Source organism: Leuresthes tenuis, unplaced genomic scaffold, assembly GCF_036924035.1.
Source record: "Leuresthes tenuis unplaced genomic scaffold, fLeuTen1.0.hap1 SCAF_9, whole genome shotgun sequence".
Taxonomy (NCBI): domain Eukaryota; kingdom Metazoa; phylum Chordata; class Actinopteri; order Atheriniformes; family Atherinopsidae; genus Leuresthes; species Leuresthes tenuis.
Genome location: NW_027325363.1, coordinates 12,022,226 through 12,036,225, shown reverse-complemented (window position 1 = coordinate 12,036,225; position 14,000 = coordinate 12,022,226). Strand labels below are relative to the sequence as shown.

General features: G+C 40.3%; 1 protein-coding gene across 9 annotated transcripts in view; it reads left to right on the top strand.

Annotated features, from left to right (window-relative positions):
* Positions 1–2,953: 2,953 nt before the first annotated feature.
* Positions 2,954–14,000, top strand: part of LOC140314217 (muscleblind-like protein 1) — a 67,312-nt gene continuing 56,265 nt past the window's right edge. For 3 of the 9 annotated variants that reach the window (XM_072392335.1, XM_072392331.1, XM_072392332.1), the window contains exon 1: positions 9,301–9,435. The gene's annotated coding sequence lies outside the window, so the exon portion shown is untranslated. Of the gene's footprint in view, positions 3,251–9,300; positions 9,436–14,000 lie in introns of those variants that run through there. The other 6 variants (XM_072392334.1, XM_072392333.1, XM_072392328.1 and 3 more) reach the window with 3 other exon arrangements.

Below are 14,000 nucleotides of genomic sequence, written 5' to 3'. Positions count from 1 at the left end.
TTTAGTGCTTTAGTATTCAATAGGACACAAAACAGAAACTCATGACCAAGAGTCAGCTGATTGGTTATTAGTCATATGACATCGATGCTACATGTTAAGGAGCCAACTGCTTTGAAGCCAAAGAAATGAAAGAGAAACTTTCAAATAAAAAGACAAGATGTACAGTGTTCAGTTCTCCTCTTTGTTGAGCAGGATCTCTCTCCCCGCTGTCAGCTGTCAGTCGATACTCAGCTCGTACACCGGCATCCTGACTTCCTGACACTGTATGAAGCATAGAAGCTGCTGCAGTTAGGAAAAAAATGAAAACACGTTTAGGTGCACTGCCAACTTTTTATTCTGGATGTCTGCATTAATGTCTCATAAAACACAGTAAACGGATTAGTTGTATTTACACACTAAACACACATTTCCACTTTATATTATGAGTGAAAAAACAATCTTCAAGTAGCAGTTACAGTTAATCCTCATAGAATCTCACCTTCCTACCCAATAATTTTACACATGGACAGATACATGCACAACTCTGGAGCAGTAATTATAGTTACACACCTCTAAATCATAGTGATGAATTTAGGTTTTCTATAACATACAGTGTCAGAAAGATGCATTATACCTATACTACAGCTGTACTATAAGAAAGAAGTCTAAACCCAGGTGAGCAAAATTCTGAGGGCAGTGATAATTACACCGGTAGTTCCGCCACCATCATTATGCATGAGCCTAATCAATGGTCATTGCGCTTAAGGGGAGCTGCAATGTCATTAAAGAATAGTTCCAATGAGCAGTGAATTCTTTGTGTGAGTGTATATGAGAGAGTGTATGTGTGCGAGTTGTTAGTGTTAATGTCTCTAATGAGTAGATGTGGCACATGGAGCCTGTGGACACCTGCTACTGATATTAGTCCCAGAGAGCAGACTAATCACACTGGCTTTCAAATCTGAACAGGTTATTCAGTGTCCCTCAAGCTGAAGGACCCTTCATTACACGGAGCATGAGTGTTCAGTGACAATGCTTGCTGATAAATGCTTCTTCCAGAGGAAAAAATGGAATGGAAATATATACCTTTGTAGTTCTAATCAGTTTTCTCTTCACATCACTGAACATCTGGAGGAGTTGCTTAAACTTAGGGACACTTTCTCTGAAGATTTTAAGCAAAGCAAGTTTGAACTGGTAACCTGCAACCCTTTCTCCTTGATGTTACATTTCTTTACTACTCAATGCGTTACTAATAAAAAGAAAGTTGTGACCATTTTTCAGAAGTGTAATCATCAAATATGTTGATGTACACCATATGCACACATATGGTGAACACACTCAGAATTTCCGCCTGACTATTTTTATTTCAAAAGTAAAATGACAGTGTTTAAATACAGCACCTTAACCAATAACTACATCATAGTCTCCACCTGAACTGTCTTTGTGCCTGATTTAAAGGCCAAGAGCACATCACATCAATCATTTACCAAAAAAGCAAAACCTATTCATTTGTGATCCTAAAACTTTACATCCTAACGCCACATGAACAAGGTCTTTCCAAAGAACTCAGATCAATCAGCGCATCTTAAAAAAGTTCATGTTGCACTCAACTCGGTTCTACCTTTGGCATGTGAACATAACTGGGAAAAACTGTGTTGTTACGATAGAATTTTGTAATGAGATGGGTGTGAACAAGTGCAAGTGTCTTGGCAAGCTTGAACTCATCACCACCTGTTGCCTCCCACTTTGTTCACACTCCCCTTCATCTCCTTTAACAATCATACTGCTTGAATCATCATCTTACATTTTTTTTAACAATCAATCCTCAATAAATCCCAGTCAATACCTGTTTCCATGGATACTGGAAAGATACATGGTAGGGATTCTTTTGTTCTTTCTTAAACTGGTCTGACTAACCAGCTTAATTCTTGCTCAGACATAATGGAACTATCAGTCACCTCAATCTAAACATTTGATACACGCCTTATGTCTTAGTTACATTGAAGATCTCTGTGGGGTCATATTGGACCTGGAGCAGAGTGGGGTACAGCAGGACAGAGAGATTGAGGGGAAAAGAGCTGGCAGATAAAACTGGCTAGATGTGTAAAGCCTCTGTGTTGAGGTTACTGGTGTAATGGCTCCCCCACAGGACTCAGCTATGAGTTGCTGATTTGCAAGGCTTGAAGGACAGCCACGGCCTTCCACCCACTCTGTCACCATGGGAGACGCTGAAGAGGTGATCTCATCTTCCTTTCTCCCTCTCTCTCATTCCCTTTCCTGTATCTCTGCTTTTCTTTGCCTCACTCTTTTCCTGCTCTTTTATTGTCTACTGGCGTTATCGTCCATGATAACCCATTGATCTCCTTTCAGGATTATTCATCAGCCCACTAAGGGTTAAAAGCTACCTCCAGGAAGACGAGCAGTTGTGAAAACTGAGGTAATGACACTGCAGGTTAGATTCAGCATTGCTGCATTCATATGAGTGCATGAGCCATTCATTTAACTGGTCAATCCCTTGTTGCTAAGACTTTTATGTGTGTTATCAAAGGGCAGCAGGCCTCAGTTCACTGGCGGTAGCGATGGAAAAGAGGAAAGAAACCATAAACAGGAACCATAGCCTGCTTCCTGTAACCATCACAGCAACACACACGCAGACACACACATGTATGTGCATGCACATAAACACACAGTATCTTTGTTTGTCACTTTTCCTTATTTCTACCTATTACCCTCTCTTTATGTCAGAATGCAGAAGCAACAGTTAGTGATCACACGTTCACACCTGTCTCTCCTCATTTCTGTGACTGCTGTTTAGTTCAAGCTCTTAGTACAAAAGTTAAATACAAGTAGAGTGAGTGTGCTATGTGAAAATTTTCTTTTGTTCAACTCTAGTTCCCTATCTAAACAGAATACAGCAAGAGAGAGCCTGAACTACAGTATATGAGCGGGGAGGGGGAGGGAGGCTGTTGCCATGGCAACCAAAGCCGCGGCAGTCGTCATCACGAGGCTTCTTCTGCATCGTGTGTGCGGACGCGGTGCGTGTGAGTTCGCCCTCCTCTCTCCAGACAGGAGGTGAGGACATCCCCCTCTAACAGAGCACCAGCAGACAGAGGAAGAGAGACAGAGAGAGCGAAACCCCATAATGCACTGCACGCTGCAGGGCTGAAGCCGTGCAGATTCATCAGTTCCTGTTCGAGGGGCTGTGTGTTTCTGAGTGCACACGCACCCATACACCCAGACCGAGTGCAAGAGAAATACACAGAGAAGCAGGCAGGTAAGACGGCTTTGCTCTGATGCTGCAGATGGCTGCTGGTTTTACAAGATGATCTGTCTCTGTGTCTGTTACTGGCCGGTGAGGAGAACAGAGAGCGACTCAAGAGAGACGCCAGGGTGTTGTTAATATTTGACCTGTTATGCTTCCAACAACTTGCTTGCCTGTTGCTACTGATTGTTTTCATTCTTTCTTTCCTGCTCAAAAGCAGGAATTCTATCGAGAGCGGAGACTCTAAGTAGTTGACATGCAAGTGAAATATCTTTCTTTTGTCTTACACTGGGCTTTTTGCCTTTTCTTCCATACTGCAGATAATGTTTAACTGGAGCCAAATTTGAAAATGCCCTGATGGTTTTGCATGTGCTTAGATGACGGGAGTGCTTGTGAACATAGTCAAACTTTTAGTAAAAGATTATCTATATAATGGAATTAAAACGTATGTGTCATTCAAAACTTTGTTGGTTACTTGTTCACATTATATAAAAGTTAAAAAAATTCATTCATCACAGCAGTTACTGATAAACATTCTTGCCTTAAAAACGATTATTGTCGAAACATGAAGTTGATTATGTCTTTAGTGATGCATTTTCATGTCATGACAACAATCATTAATGTGGCTTTTTAACTTACAAAAGCAATATCTGGATCCAGCACATGACATCACAAGCAAAAGCAAAAAAGAAAATAGAAAAACAGGCTGTTCCTATTTTTGAGGTATCTCTATGACACCAGTGTGAGCTGACAAGTAAAAGCGTGGCTTCCTTGTTACGGGTCATTTTGTGGTTTAACGGCCACTGACGCTTGTGACCATATCAGTTGCACCAGAGACGCAGACAGGCTGGAAAAGGGCGATTGCAGCAGCACAGGTTCAGGGACTCTCTAACATTATTAGTCCAGGTCACAAATGAGAAATTTCAGGCGTCCCTTCTGGGGCCGTAAAATCTGTTTTCAATACTGAGACCCAACACAGGATCAGAATAAGGTCTTACAGTGAGAAATAAAGCGGAAAGTTTATAAATTAAACCTTTATTTCAAATGGACATTAATTCAATTTTATTAGAAATCATACGAAGCATTATCTAAGAATCCGTCTCTTAAATACACTACAACTCAAGACAGTCTTAGTTATATTACTTTTATCACAGAAAGTCTCAAAGGAGCTTTGAGACAGTTTTTTTTTATCTTGCACCTTTGAAAGGGTGTTTCATGTGGATGTCGAAAGCTGTTTATTTTGAAAATTTTCAGACTGTGCAAAAAGCTTTTATGGCCTGGGAAATGAATAGTATAAAAGCCATGATGCAGAGAGAGAAAATATCTCTTGAATATTCAGTTAGTCTCTATTTAGCACAGAAAGAGCGCTATGTCTGTATACTGTACCCTTGCAGAAAACCACCTGCCAAAAATCACAATATAGATGCTTCTCTTTTTTATTATCATTTCTTTCATTAAGAGGCTCATTTCACTGTCTGTGTTATCGTCTAATAGAATTACCCACCAGACTTCTATGTGACAGTGATATTCATATCTTTGACTGTGCTCTGTAATAATTCAGTATTTTTGCTAAAAGCAGTCTGATAAAAGAGTGTACATAGATGTGGCTGCTTAATCCCCTTGGTATGTGTGTTTTTAAGGGATTCTACAAGTAAAAAAAAAAAGACAGACAAAAAATGCAAAAAGTGTTTTGGCTTGAGAACTATTTCAATGGTTAGTTGCGGAGTTAAGGACGTTTTTGAACAAATGACTTTAATTTATTCTACTGCTTGTCAGAGTCCCTCATTTTCCACTAGGATCACATATTGGTACACCAGAATATGTTGGTTCCAGCACACAGAGCTGTTCAGATTTAGGTTATAGACACAGAGGCTCTGCAAGGTCATGCGTTTGTGATTAGAAGAAGAAGCCTGCTGAGAATGTTGAAAACCTGTCAGACTCCCCTCAGGTTTTTCCCCTTTGGAATTTTCCATGTTGTAAGATCTGTAAAGTTCTCCAGCGGATCCTCTTTTGCTCTTGGTCCAGCTACGGATTTGCTTATCAGAATAAATCCGAGGTGATATATAGATCCCGATCTCCCTGTTCAACTTTAACTGGCAGAGTCTCTGTACTTTTTCTTGAGAATTTTTCCTCATTCCTGTCTTTAATGATCTGGAACACAGAGGACACATGCTCAGGAGTCTGTGACCTCTTTTTGATATGATCAGAATGAGCTACACTGACTCGTATAGAAAGCAGAACTTCAAAAGTCCTTCACTTTCTCCTCAATACAAAGACATCAGCAGAGCAGTGTGCAGGTACCTTAGTGTGCATTAAATTATCTGCAATTGCAGCAATTATCTGCAAGTCCAAAACCTTTTTACTGTGCCTTGTTTCTTCATCTGTGTCTCTTTCCCTTCAGAGTAAAAGCCTGTCACCAATTAACATTGACATAATCATTGATTTTCTGTAGTATTTTTATAAATTATTATTTTCTAAACTGTGTGAGATTTTGTGCAACATTCTGCAGCAATTATGATATTTTTTTCAGCCAACAAAAGATCCAGTTATTATATTTAATGCAAAGTAACAAATTAATACAAGATTATCACCTGAGGCTGCTGTTCACCTCAGCCCTGCAGAGGATTTTAGCATGGTCATTGTCTCTGGCTCATTGTTTTAATGTTGTGGCCTGTGCTGTTTTGGTTTGCTCTCACCCCTCTCAGTGTTATTTTGAGTAGAAGCTCCTAAAGCAGCTGCACACTACTCATACTCTGCCAAAGGCCAGACATACCGATCCAAACTCACCAGAAAAATGGCAAATGTTTTTTATTGTTTATACTACAGGGAGTTGAAATGACAAATGTTCACATAGGCAACCTCTACAGCCATGTGAATAAGTTGAAGAAAAATTTCCATTTTTAAAAAAAAGGGGTGGTGTTGTTACTGTTTGTAGCAGACGGGGGAAATTTGTCCTCTAACATGTGGTTCATGTTGAGACAAGGTCTATTCTGACACAACCCATGTGTGGGTTTTTCTTAAAAGGACATGGAACCAGCCTAACAAAAGTCATCTAAACCTAACGAAACAGCAAGAATTGTTGAATGAAATGTAACAAATAAAACAAATGACTAGCAATGGCCCCACATGAAGAAATAGGGCTATTTTAGTGTTGTAATAGGGTTGTTTAGAGGGTTACACATTTGTGTTCCTCTGAGTTGCTCTGAGCCCAAGCAGAATGTGGATTTGGGATGCAGAGGGTGAATATTGATTGGAACGAATGTTGGCATGGACCAGAGTGTAACCTGCACATAAGTGGTATCAGAAACCATCTCCTGTGTGTAGGGACCATCACTAAACACTTACATTTACTATGGTCACTCCATTTTTACATAACAGTTGTACCACATCGTTCTCCTTAAACTGCAGCTGTTCCCCTTCATACAGACCGAACAGAGGAAGCTCAGCGTTGTATCATTTGGTGTTTAGAATCAGAAAGGGAGCTTTGTTGATACTGTAAAAGCAGAGTCCTACAACACGGCATCTCTTTTTAAACACAAGCATGCCATTTGGCTGTGTTGACTTCTGTTACTGGCTCTGAGACTTATCGAGGGGCAGCAACTTTCGAAGCTCCTTGCAGCCTCTGTGCTTACAAACAGGATGCCGATGCATAACAAAGTGACACATCGGTTTTTCCTTGAATGGTCAGTGCTAAAAGTGCTGTGGGCAGTCAGCCTGTTCATTTCTTTTGGCATGAAAGCATGTGAGACAGAATTCAGTACACAACTGGGACACTTATAGAAGAGGTAATACACAGGAAGCACTGATTGTACGAAGCAATCAAATGGTTTTACAGCTTTTTCAACTGTTGTAGCAATCTCCATCTCTGAACATATACCTGTCTTCAGCTCAGAGATTCTCACAGTCTGCTTACAAAGTTATGAAAATTGGGAGGTAAAAGCCAGTTGAAATTATATAAAAGCTGAAGAGACCAGCTGATAAATAAAAAGCATTAAGCTGCTAAAGAGACAATTTTTTTAGTTGGAAAAGAGTGAATATTCAACTTTTTGCCATGTCATGACTTTTTCTCAGGATATTCTCTATTTCTGCTGGATTTGTAATTAGCTTCAATTAGGAACAGCATTACAGTCAGATGTATTTGATTATTCGTTATTATCAATATTATTATTATTATTAATTAACTTATTTGACACCCAAGTACATTTACCTTTACCAAAGTAACATTTCGGATGCAGTATTTTTATTTTTTTTTTACTTTTGAATTATTATTTCTAAATTGTAGTGCTGCCACAGTATGCCTTCTTCAGAGTCCCTGAATGGCTGACGTCTGTTCTCTAACGGAGATGAAAATAAATGTTTTCTTACAGAGCACAACATGGATATATTACAAACTTGGCTTTTGCCAGAACACTGCTGCCATGTCCTGTAGTTTTAGAGTCCATCTGGTTTGTAGATAATCACAATACAACGTGTACACACTTGGAGACACTGCATCCTGTTCTCAATTCAGCATTCAGCATAATCCTGCAACGCGACTGCAGGACCTTTTTTGGGCACAAGACAATGACTTGCCAGCTCTAAAATCAAAATTCTCCATCAGCGGCCTCTGTGGTGTATTGCTTCGGCTCTATGAACGAACTGATAAATATTTATAGAACTAGAGCTAAACATTAACACATAGAACAGCACAGAGATCCATCATAGGTTCTTTTGGGGGCAGGCTGCAGGCTGCTGTTCAATCAACACCTTTCCTTTACACTCTTGCACTCACACAAACACATGCACACACAAGCCAATAAAGTGATAAATTCCAAACGTACTGATATATTGCAGCCACAGCCGGTGATGTGGCTCTGAGTCACTAGGTAACACCCACTTGCCATACACACACATTTACACACCTCAACAGGCACAACAATCACACATGCTTACATATATACACTTGCACCTGAAGTAGTGTTTGATGGAGTTAGACGCCATGGCAACAGAGCTGTGACTCTTGCTGTCCTGTGAGTGGACTGAAGCTGTGGAGGAGGGAGGAGAACACTAGCCAGCACCGCTACTCAAGAGCAGCTATTATAATTCCTAATCTGTCTTCCTTTCTGTTCTCTGCTTTTCCTCGTTCTATCTTTTCAACCCAGCTACTGATTCTGCAGTTCTGCAGTCTGCATACCGCTTGTACAAGTGCATTGTAAAGGTTGTAAGTTGAACAAAACTCAACCAGGGAAGTCAAAGAGGCAGAAGAGTGGTCAGCAGGAATGTATTTTTAAAGCCATTGATTGTGTAAAACCTGACACGTCATCAGAGGGAGTTGCGCTGATGCTCACATCCAGAACCACGAAGCACTGTGAAGGGATCTTGTTTGTTGACATATATTCTTGTCTCGCCTTTGTTGCACCTTCACTTACAGCACCTTCCCGTTTCAATCACAAAACACAGTGCTTTTAACTCCTCTATTTTTCAGTCTCCAAGTATTCCTTTTTTGAATAATTTCCTTCTGTGCAGTTTTGTGCTGTCAGTCATTCTTTAAAGGTGGTAGCACACACAGGGAGACCAGAGAGTGGTGGGGAAGTGGGCGTGCAGGTGGACAGGTTTCGCAAACACCAGCTATAGAAGATTTACTGCCTGCAGACACAGATGGTGGAGAGACAGGGAACAGTGCAGGTGAACTGCATTTTGGTTTCTAGTAGCATTTTCACGGTCTGATTGTCAGCATTTGTTAACATGCACGCAAATGCATGCAGACTCTCAAACAGTGTGAGATTGTGAGAACGTGGCTGTTGACGGCAGAAGTTTGTCCGTTACCCTATGCTGCCTTCCCTCTTTTCCTCTCCTCCCTCTTTTGCATATGGTCCAAGTGTGAGCTGTGAAAGGTGAACTTGCAGCCTGCTGTGGATAAATTATGTGTGACATGTTTAGCTGTGCTGCCTTATATGGAGACTGGTGGAGCTGAATACAGTAAGGCTCTGCCAAGAGGGAAGGAGGGAGTGGGAAGGAGTGAAGGAGGAAAAGCAGTAGGAGGAGAAGAAGGAGGAGGAAGGAAAAGAGGCAGGGGAGGGTGAAAGAGAAGGAAAAAAGGAAGGAGGAGGGGGCAGTAACAGAGGGAGTGAAAGAGAGGAGTGCCGCGAAGCAAGCATGAGGTTTTCGCTTTCCATTCTCCTCTCAGCAGCAGTCAGATGAGTCCTTGCAGAGATACAGTAAGTCTTTGCTGTTTACTCTGTTTGTGTGTGTGTGGGTTGTGCACTACTTTGTGTTTGTTTAGACTTAAGGCTCAGTTGCCAGAGCTTACTTTTTCTGCTTTGTACTGCATCTGTGTCAGGTCTTTTATTCACCATCTGGATGTTGAATGTGATGTATTGATGTGTTTGAATGAGTTTAATTTCTGTCTGTAAGCGTGTGTCTGCATTTGTGTACATATGCGGACCGACACAACTCTTCACCGCTAATGGTTGGTAGTTTGACTTGGTACAATTCTAATGTGGAAAAGAGCTGAGCGGACAAAAGAACAGGTAACGTTGGTGCGTAATGTTCCGCAGAGTAGTTAGCGCACATTCATGCACAGTAACACACACACTGACACACATTGAGTTCTCTTTCCTTCTCTCTTTGAATCCTAAAACAAACACATTTATGACTGAATAATAAAAACATTAAAAATCAAACACTCAAAAGCACACACTATCTCATTCTTGCACATACGAACAGCCCTATACTCCTCATGTGTAATAACGAGACAACTGGTGTTTACACTTTAGCTGCCCTCAGGAAATTATTAAAAATCCAGCGACACCCAGGCCGCCTGTGGCGGAGAAACGCATAAACACACATAGAAGTGAACACACAGAAACCACTAATGGAATGGAATTAATGGAATTGGGCTGGTCTCATGGTAAATTGTGAAATAGGTAAAAAAAACATTTGTGCAGGTGCAAACAAATGTTTTTTGTTGACATAAAAAATAAAACTTTTATAGTTTTATATTTTTTTGCCCGCTTGATTTTATCAATATCCCTGCGACATTGCAAGGGTGTTTATTTTAAAGTTAGCAAGTATGTTCCTAGTCCTGGGTTTAAGTTATCCATCCAACAACACAGATCAGATAGGGCAGAGGATCTAAAAAAGGTTTCTGAATCAATCAATTAGAATGCACATCTAGTATTTTTAAATAGAAAATTTAAAATTAAACTTTCTTTCTCCGTACATGTGTTCGAGATACAGATATGAAGAATATAGTAATGGAGATAACATGACAGAAATAATATATTTGATTTATTCTAGTGAGAGGTAGATATATCTGAGACTTTCCTGGTTTGCTGGCAATCTTTTTGAAAGCATCTGGTTTGTGATGCTCTATGTACTGAGCTGATCAGGGTAGGAGAAGTTGGACCAAAGCATTGCAAGACACTAAAATGATTATATAAAAGTTCTGAAACTTCAAAAAGCTTTATTTTATAAAAATTAAAGGGCAGAAAGTAGATGTCAGACTTTTACACTAATTAATGTTTTTTTCTCCATGTAAAAAAAAGACCAAATAAAATGTCCCACTAAGAAATGCTAATAAAAAGAATGAGCCATACCACAAATATCTCTCTTAAATGTCAAATATATCCATATAAAAATGTTTCACTTTCCAAAATTTCTACATCGAAGAAGATGTGTGAGTCACTTTTGCCCAAATTGCTATAGGTTGCTGATGTTCTTCATTTAATTAAGGGAATCATCATTATATTTTTAAAACCATACATTTCTTGGCGTAGACCATTTTCTTTATATGGGAGTTTCTAACCTTTATTATAAAATGTACACTTTCACTGGTGTAAGAAAGATTTTTACAGAGAATGAGTCAGAAAAGTGAAACTGAATTTTGTAAAAGAAAACATGGTGTTGTCCTACTGGTGAAGGAACTGTGTGGGTGTTCTACCCACTAATATGTATGTTGGTGGAAGACAAATAAGTATTCTGTTTATCATTTTTCAAGATACAATACTGCAGTGTGAACTCTTGAATGTGATGCTGCTATTTACCAAACTGACGCTGTAATACAGACTGCGTTTATCTCTTTTTTCCCTGTTGTTTTGTCTACACTACCTTCTCACCCACTAATCTCAGCAACTCTCCTTTTCTTTCACAGTTCTACACTTTCACACATTCTGCCTTTGTGTCTCTCTGCAGCTTTCTGTCTCATTCCTCCTCTTTTGGCTTTATTATGGCTCACTCTGTGTTTCTCCCTCTGTGTCTGGCTCTCGGTCTGCTGAAAAAAAACTTCTCTATAAGATCAGAGCAGGCAGATCTACAAGGTCATTAGAGTATACAACAGAGGGAGCGCAGAGGCTCTGAAGCTCACATCACATGACTTTGGAGTGTGTGAAAGAAAAGGCGGCTCATATACAGAAGAGGATACAAGCTGACCTGCATTACATAGTGTTAATTTTGAAATGATATACATATCTCTAATGAATTTGTCCTCATTTCTCATACTTCTAATATCACCAGCCAACTAATCTGTCCTGTGGAAGTGATGTCATCTCCCTGCTGTCCTCGGCAGTCACAGGCAAGTCTGTTGAATGCAGATGAGCTCTGCGTTTGTCTGCGAAAATGAATGTGTGTGTGAAATCATATGAGCATGATCTTAGCCTGATTTGCATTATTCAATTATCATGGAAAAAAAAATGGGGTGGATGCAGTGATCAAGGCGACAGCAGGAGAACGTGATTGGAGATGCCGTTGAGTCCCAAGCCTCAGAAACTCGTCACAGAGCATGGAAGTGGCAGATAGACGGTCGCTCAGACAAATGGTTTGGGGAGTCCTATGAGGCCATTTGGTGAGTGGCGAAATCACAGGGAGTCAGTCAATGGTGTATGATTGCTATTTTCCCTGCAGTCTGCAAAGCTGTCACTGGACTAATGCACGCTAGTGGAAGATGTAATCTATAGTAAATACAGTTGGCTCCATGAAGGAGCCCTATGTGATTTCCCCAGATTAAGGTGTCAAACTGAATCACTGGTCATAGACAGCTGAAGAGTACAGATTATCCCGTTTGGCCAAATGCTGTTCTGATGACAAGCAACAGATTTTCCACAGCATGTTTGTGTTCGTGTGTGTGTGTTTGTGAGAGATCTCGAAAGCTGACTGGATATTTTCTTTCGGGGAGCATCTACTCTTTTGGTATTTCCTGATTTGATCAAAAATTCCAGACTCTGGAATGTGAAAAATTCCAAGGGAGAGACAAATTATAAGCATTAATATTTTTCAATTATTGAGGCTTGTGATCTCTACCATTGTGCTAATATGTTTTTCAGCCATTCAGCTTTTAATTAGAAATCATCTTGTTGTTACTGACCTGTCCCCTATCAAGTATTTTCACAGCCCAAGTCTTTTTTATAATAAATTCTCATCTTACAGTCCTCATTGTACCTCTCTCTGTCTGAAACCTCCCTCCTACTCTGCTCCCATCTCATTATTCGCAGACCACTTCCACTCTGTTTTTCACAGGCCATGCCACTTGTACCCCCCTTCTGTCTACCTGTCTGTCCATCTGTCCATCATTGTCTTCCTCCCTTTTTGTTTATGTAATTCCCTCATCCACAGCTACATGCAGGTTGACATGTGTCTGCGTATCAGAGTAAAGAGAGACAGTCAAAGTAAAAAGGAGTGACCACATGTGTGTGTGTCTTGAAATGCCACATGCCTGGGTGGTGAATCTACACTGGGGAGTTTGTTTTTCAAAGTTGGCACTTTGTCACTGGCATATGTCCCCCTACCTTCTAACCATAACATCTCTGTGCCCTGGACATCTTTCCCTCGCTGTCTTTCTCTTAGCATGTCTGTCTTTCTGTTTCCGTGGCTCTTCTCTTTTTCTAGCCATTTTCTAATCTTTCTCAATCTTCCCACCCACACTCTTACACACACATTCTCATACACACACCTCCTCCATTGCTATTCCTGAGCAGACTAGTCTGGCAGTGAGTTGGTTTATGTCCATGAACTCAGTGACACCCTTGCTGCCGCTGCATTACACCACAGTGGCATCACAACAGTCAGGTAGCCACACTGCAGTGATGGTGCATCTGCACATGTGTACCTGTCCATATGTGTAGAAAACTTCTAGTTACCTCTGTCCAAAGAACACATAAAGAAATATCTTAAAATAGATGTGATCTCACATCTCTGGTCCACTATAAATGCCTCACCCACTGTCTGTATGTGCACATTAAGCTCTTTAAACACTTGTGCTGATATCACAGCGCAGACAACAGCTTGCACACGTGCCACTTGACTGCACTCCTCGTCTCTCCTCCCCTCTGTTTGTCTTACAGCTGAAGGAGGGAGACATACTGTAGATTGAATTTGTTTATGTGTGTGTGAGGTAGAAAGAGAATGAGGAATAGCTGTTCATATGCATACACACCATACTCATGCAGTTGTGTTCTGAATAGCAATGCACTGGCTGACCTTCCATTCATCTTTAACGTTAATTTTCCTTTCTAGCTGATAGAAATCTGCTGCTTCATAGTTTGTAGTCAGTAGTGATTTATGTATTGGAAATTAAATGAAGTTTAACATTGTACATGGTACATACTATGGAAATATCATGAGTATTCATTGCTGAATAAAACAGCATGTCTGCATCAAATTTCAAGGATTTGTTTGATCTAACCCTTTCACCAAAACAAGATTATCAATCTGTGACCAAGTTGCTCCCCTCTTACTGATCAGTACATGTGCAAAGGTTTTTGATTTGATTGAGATACTGCAGCGACCA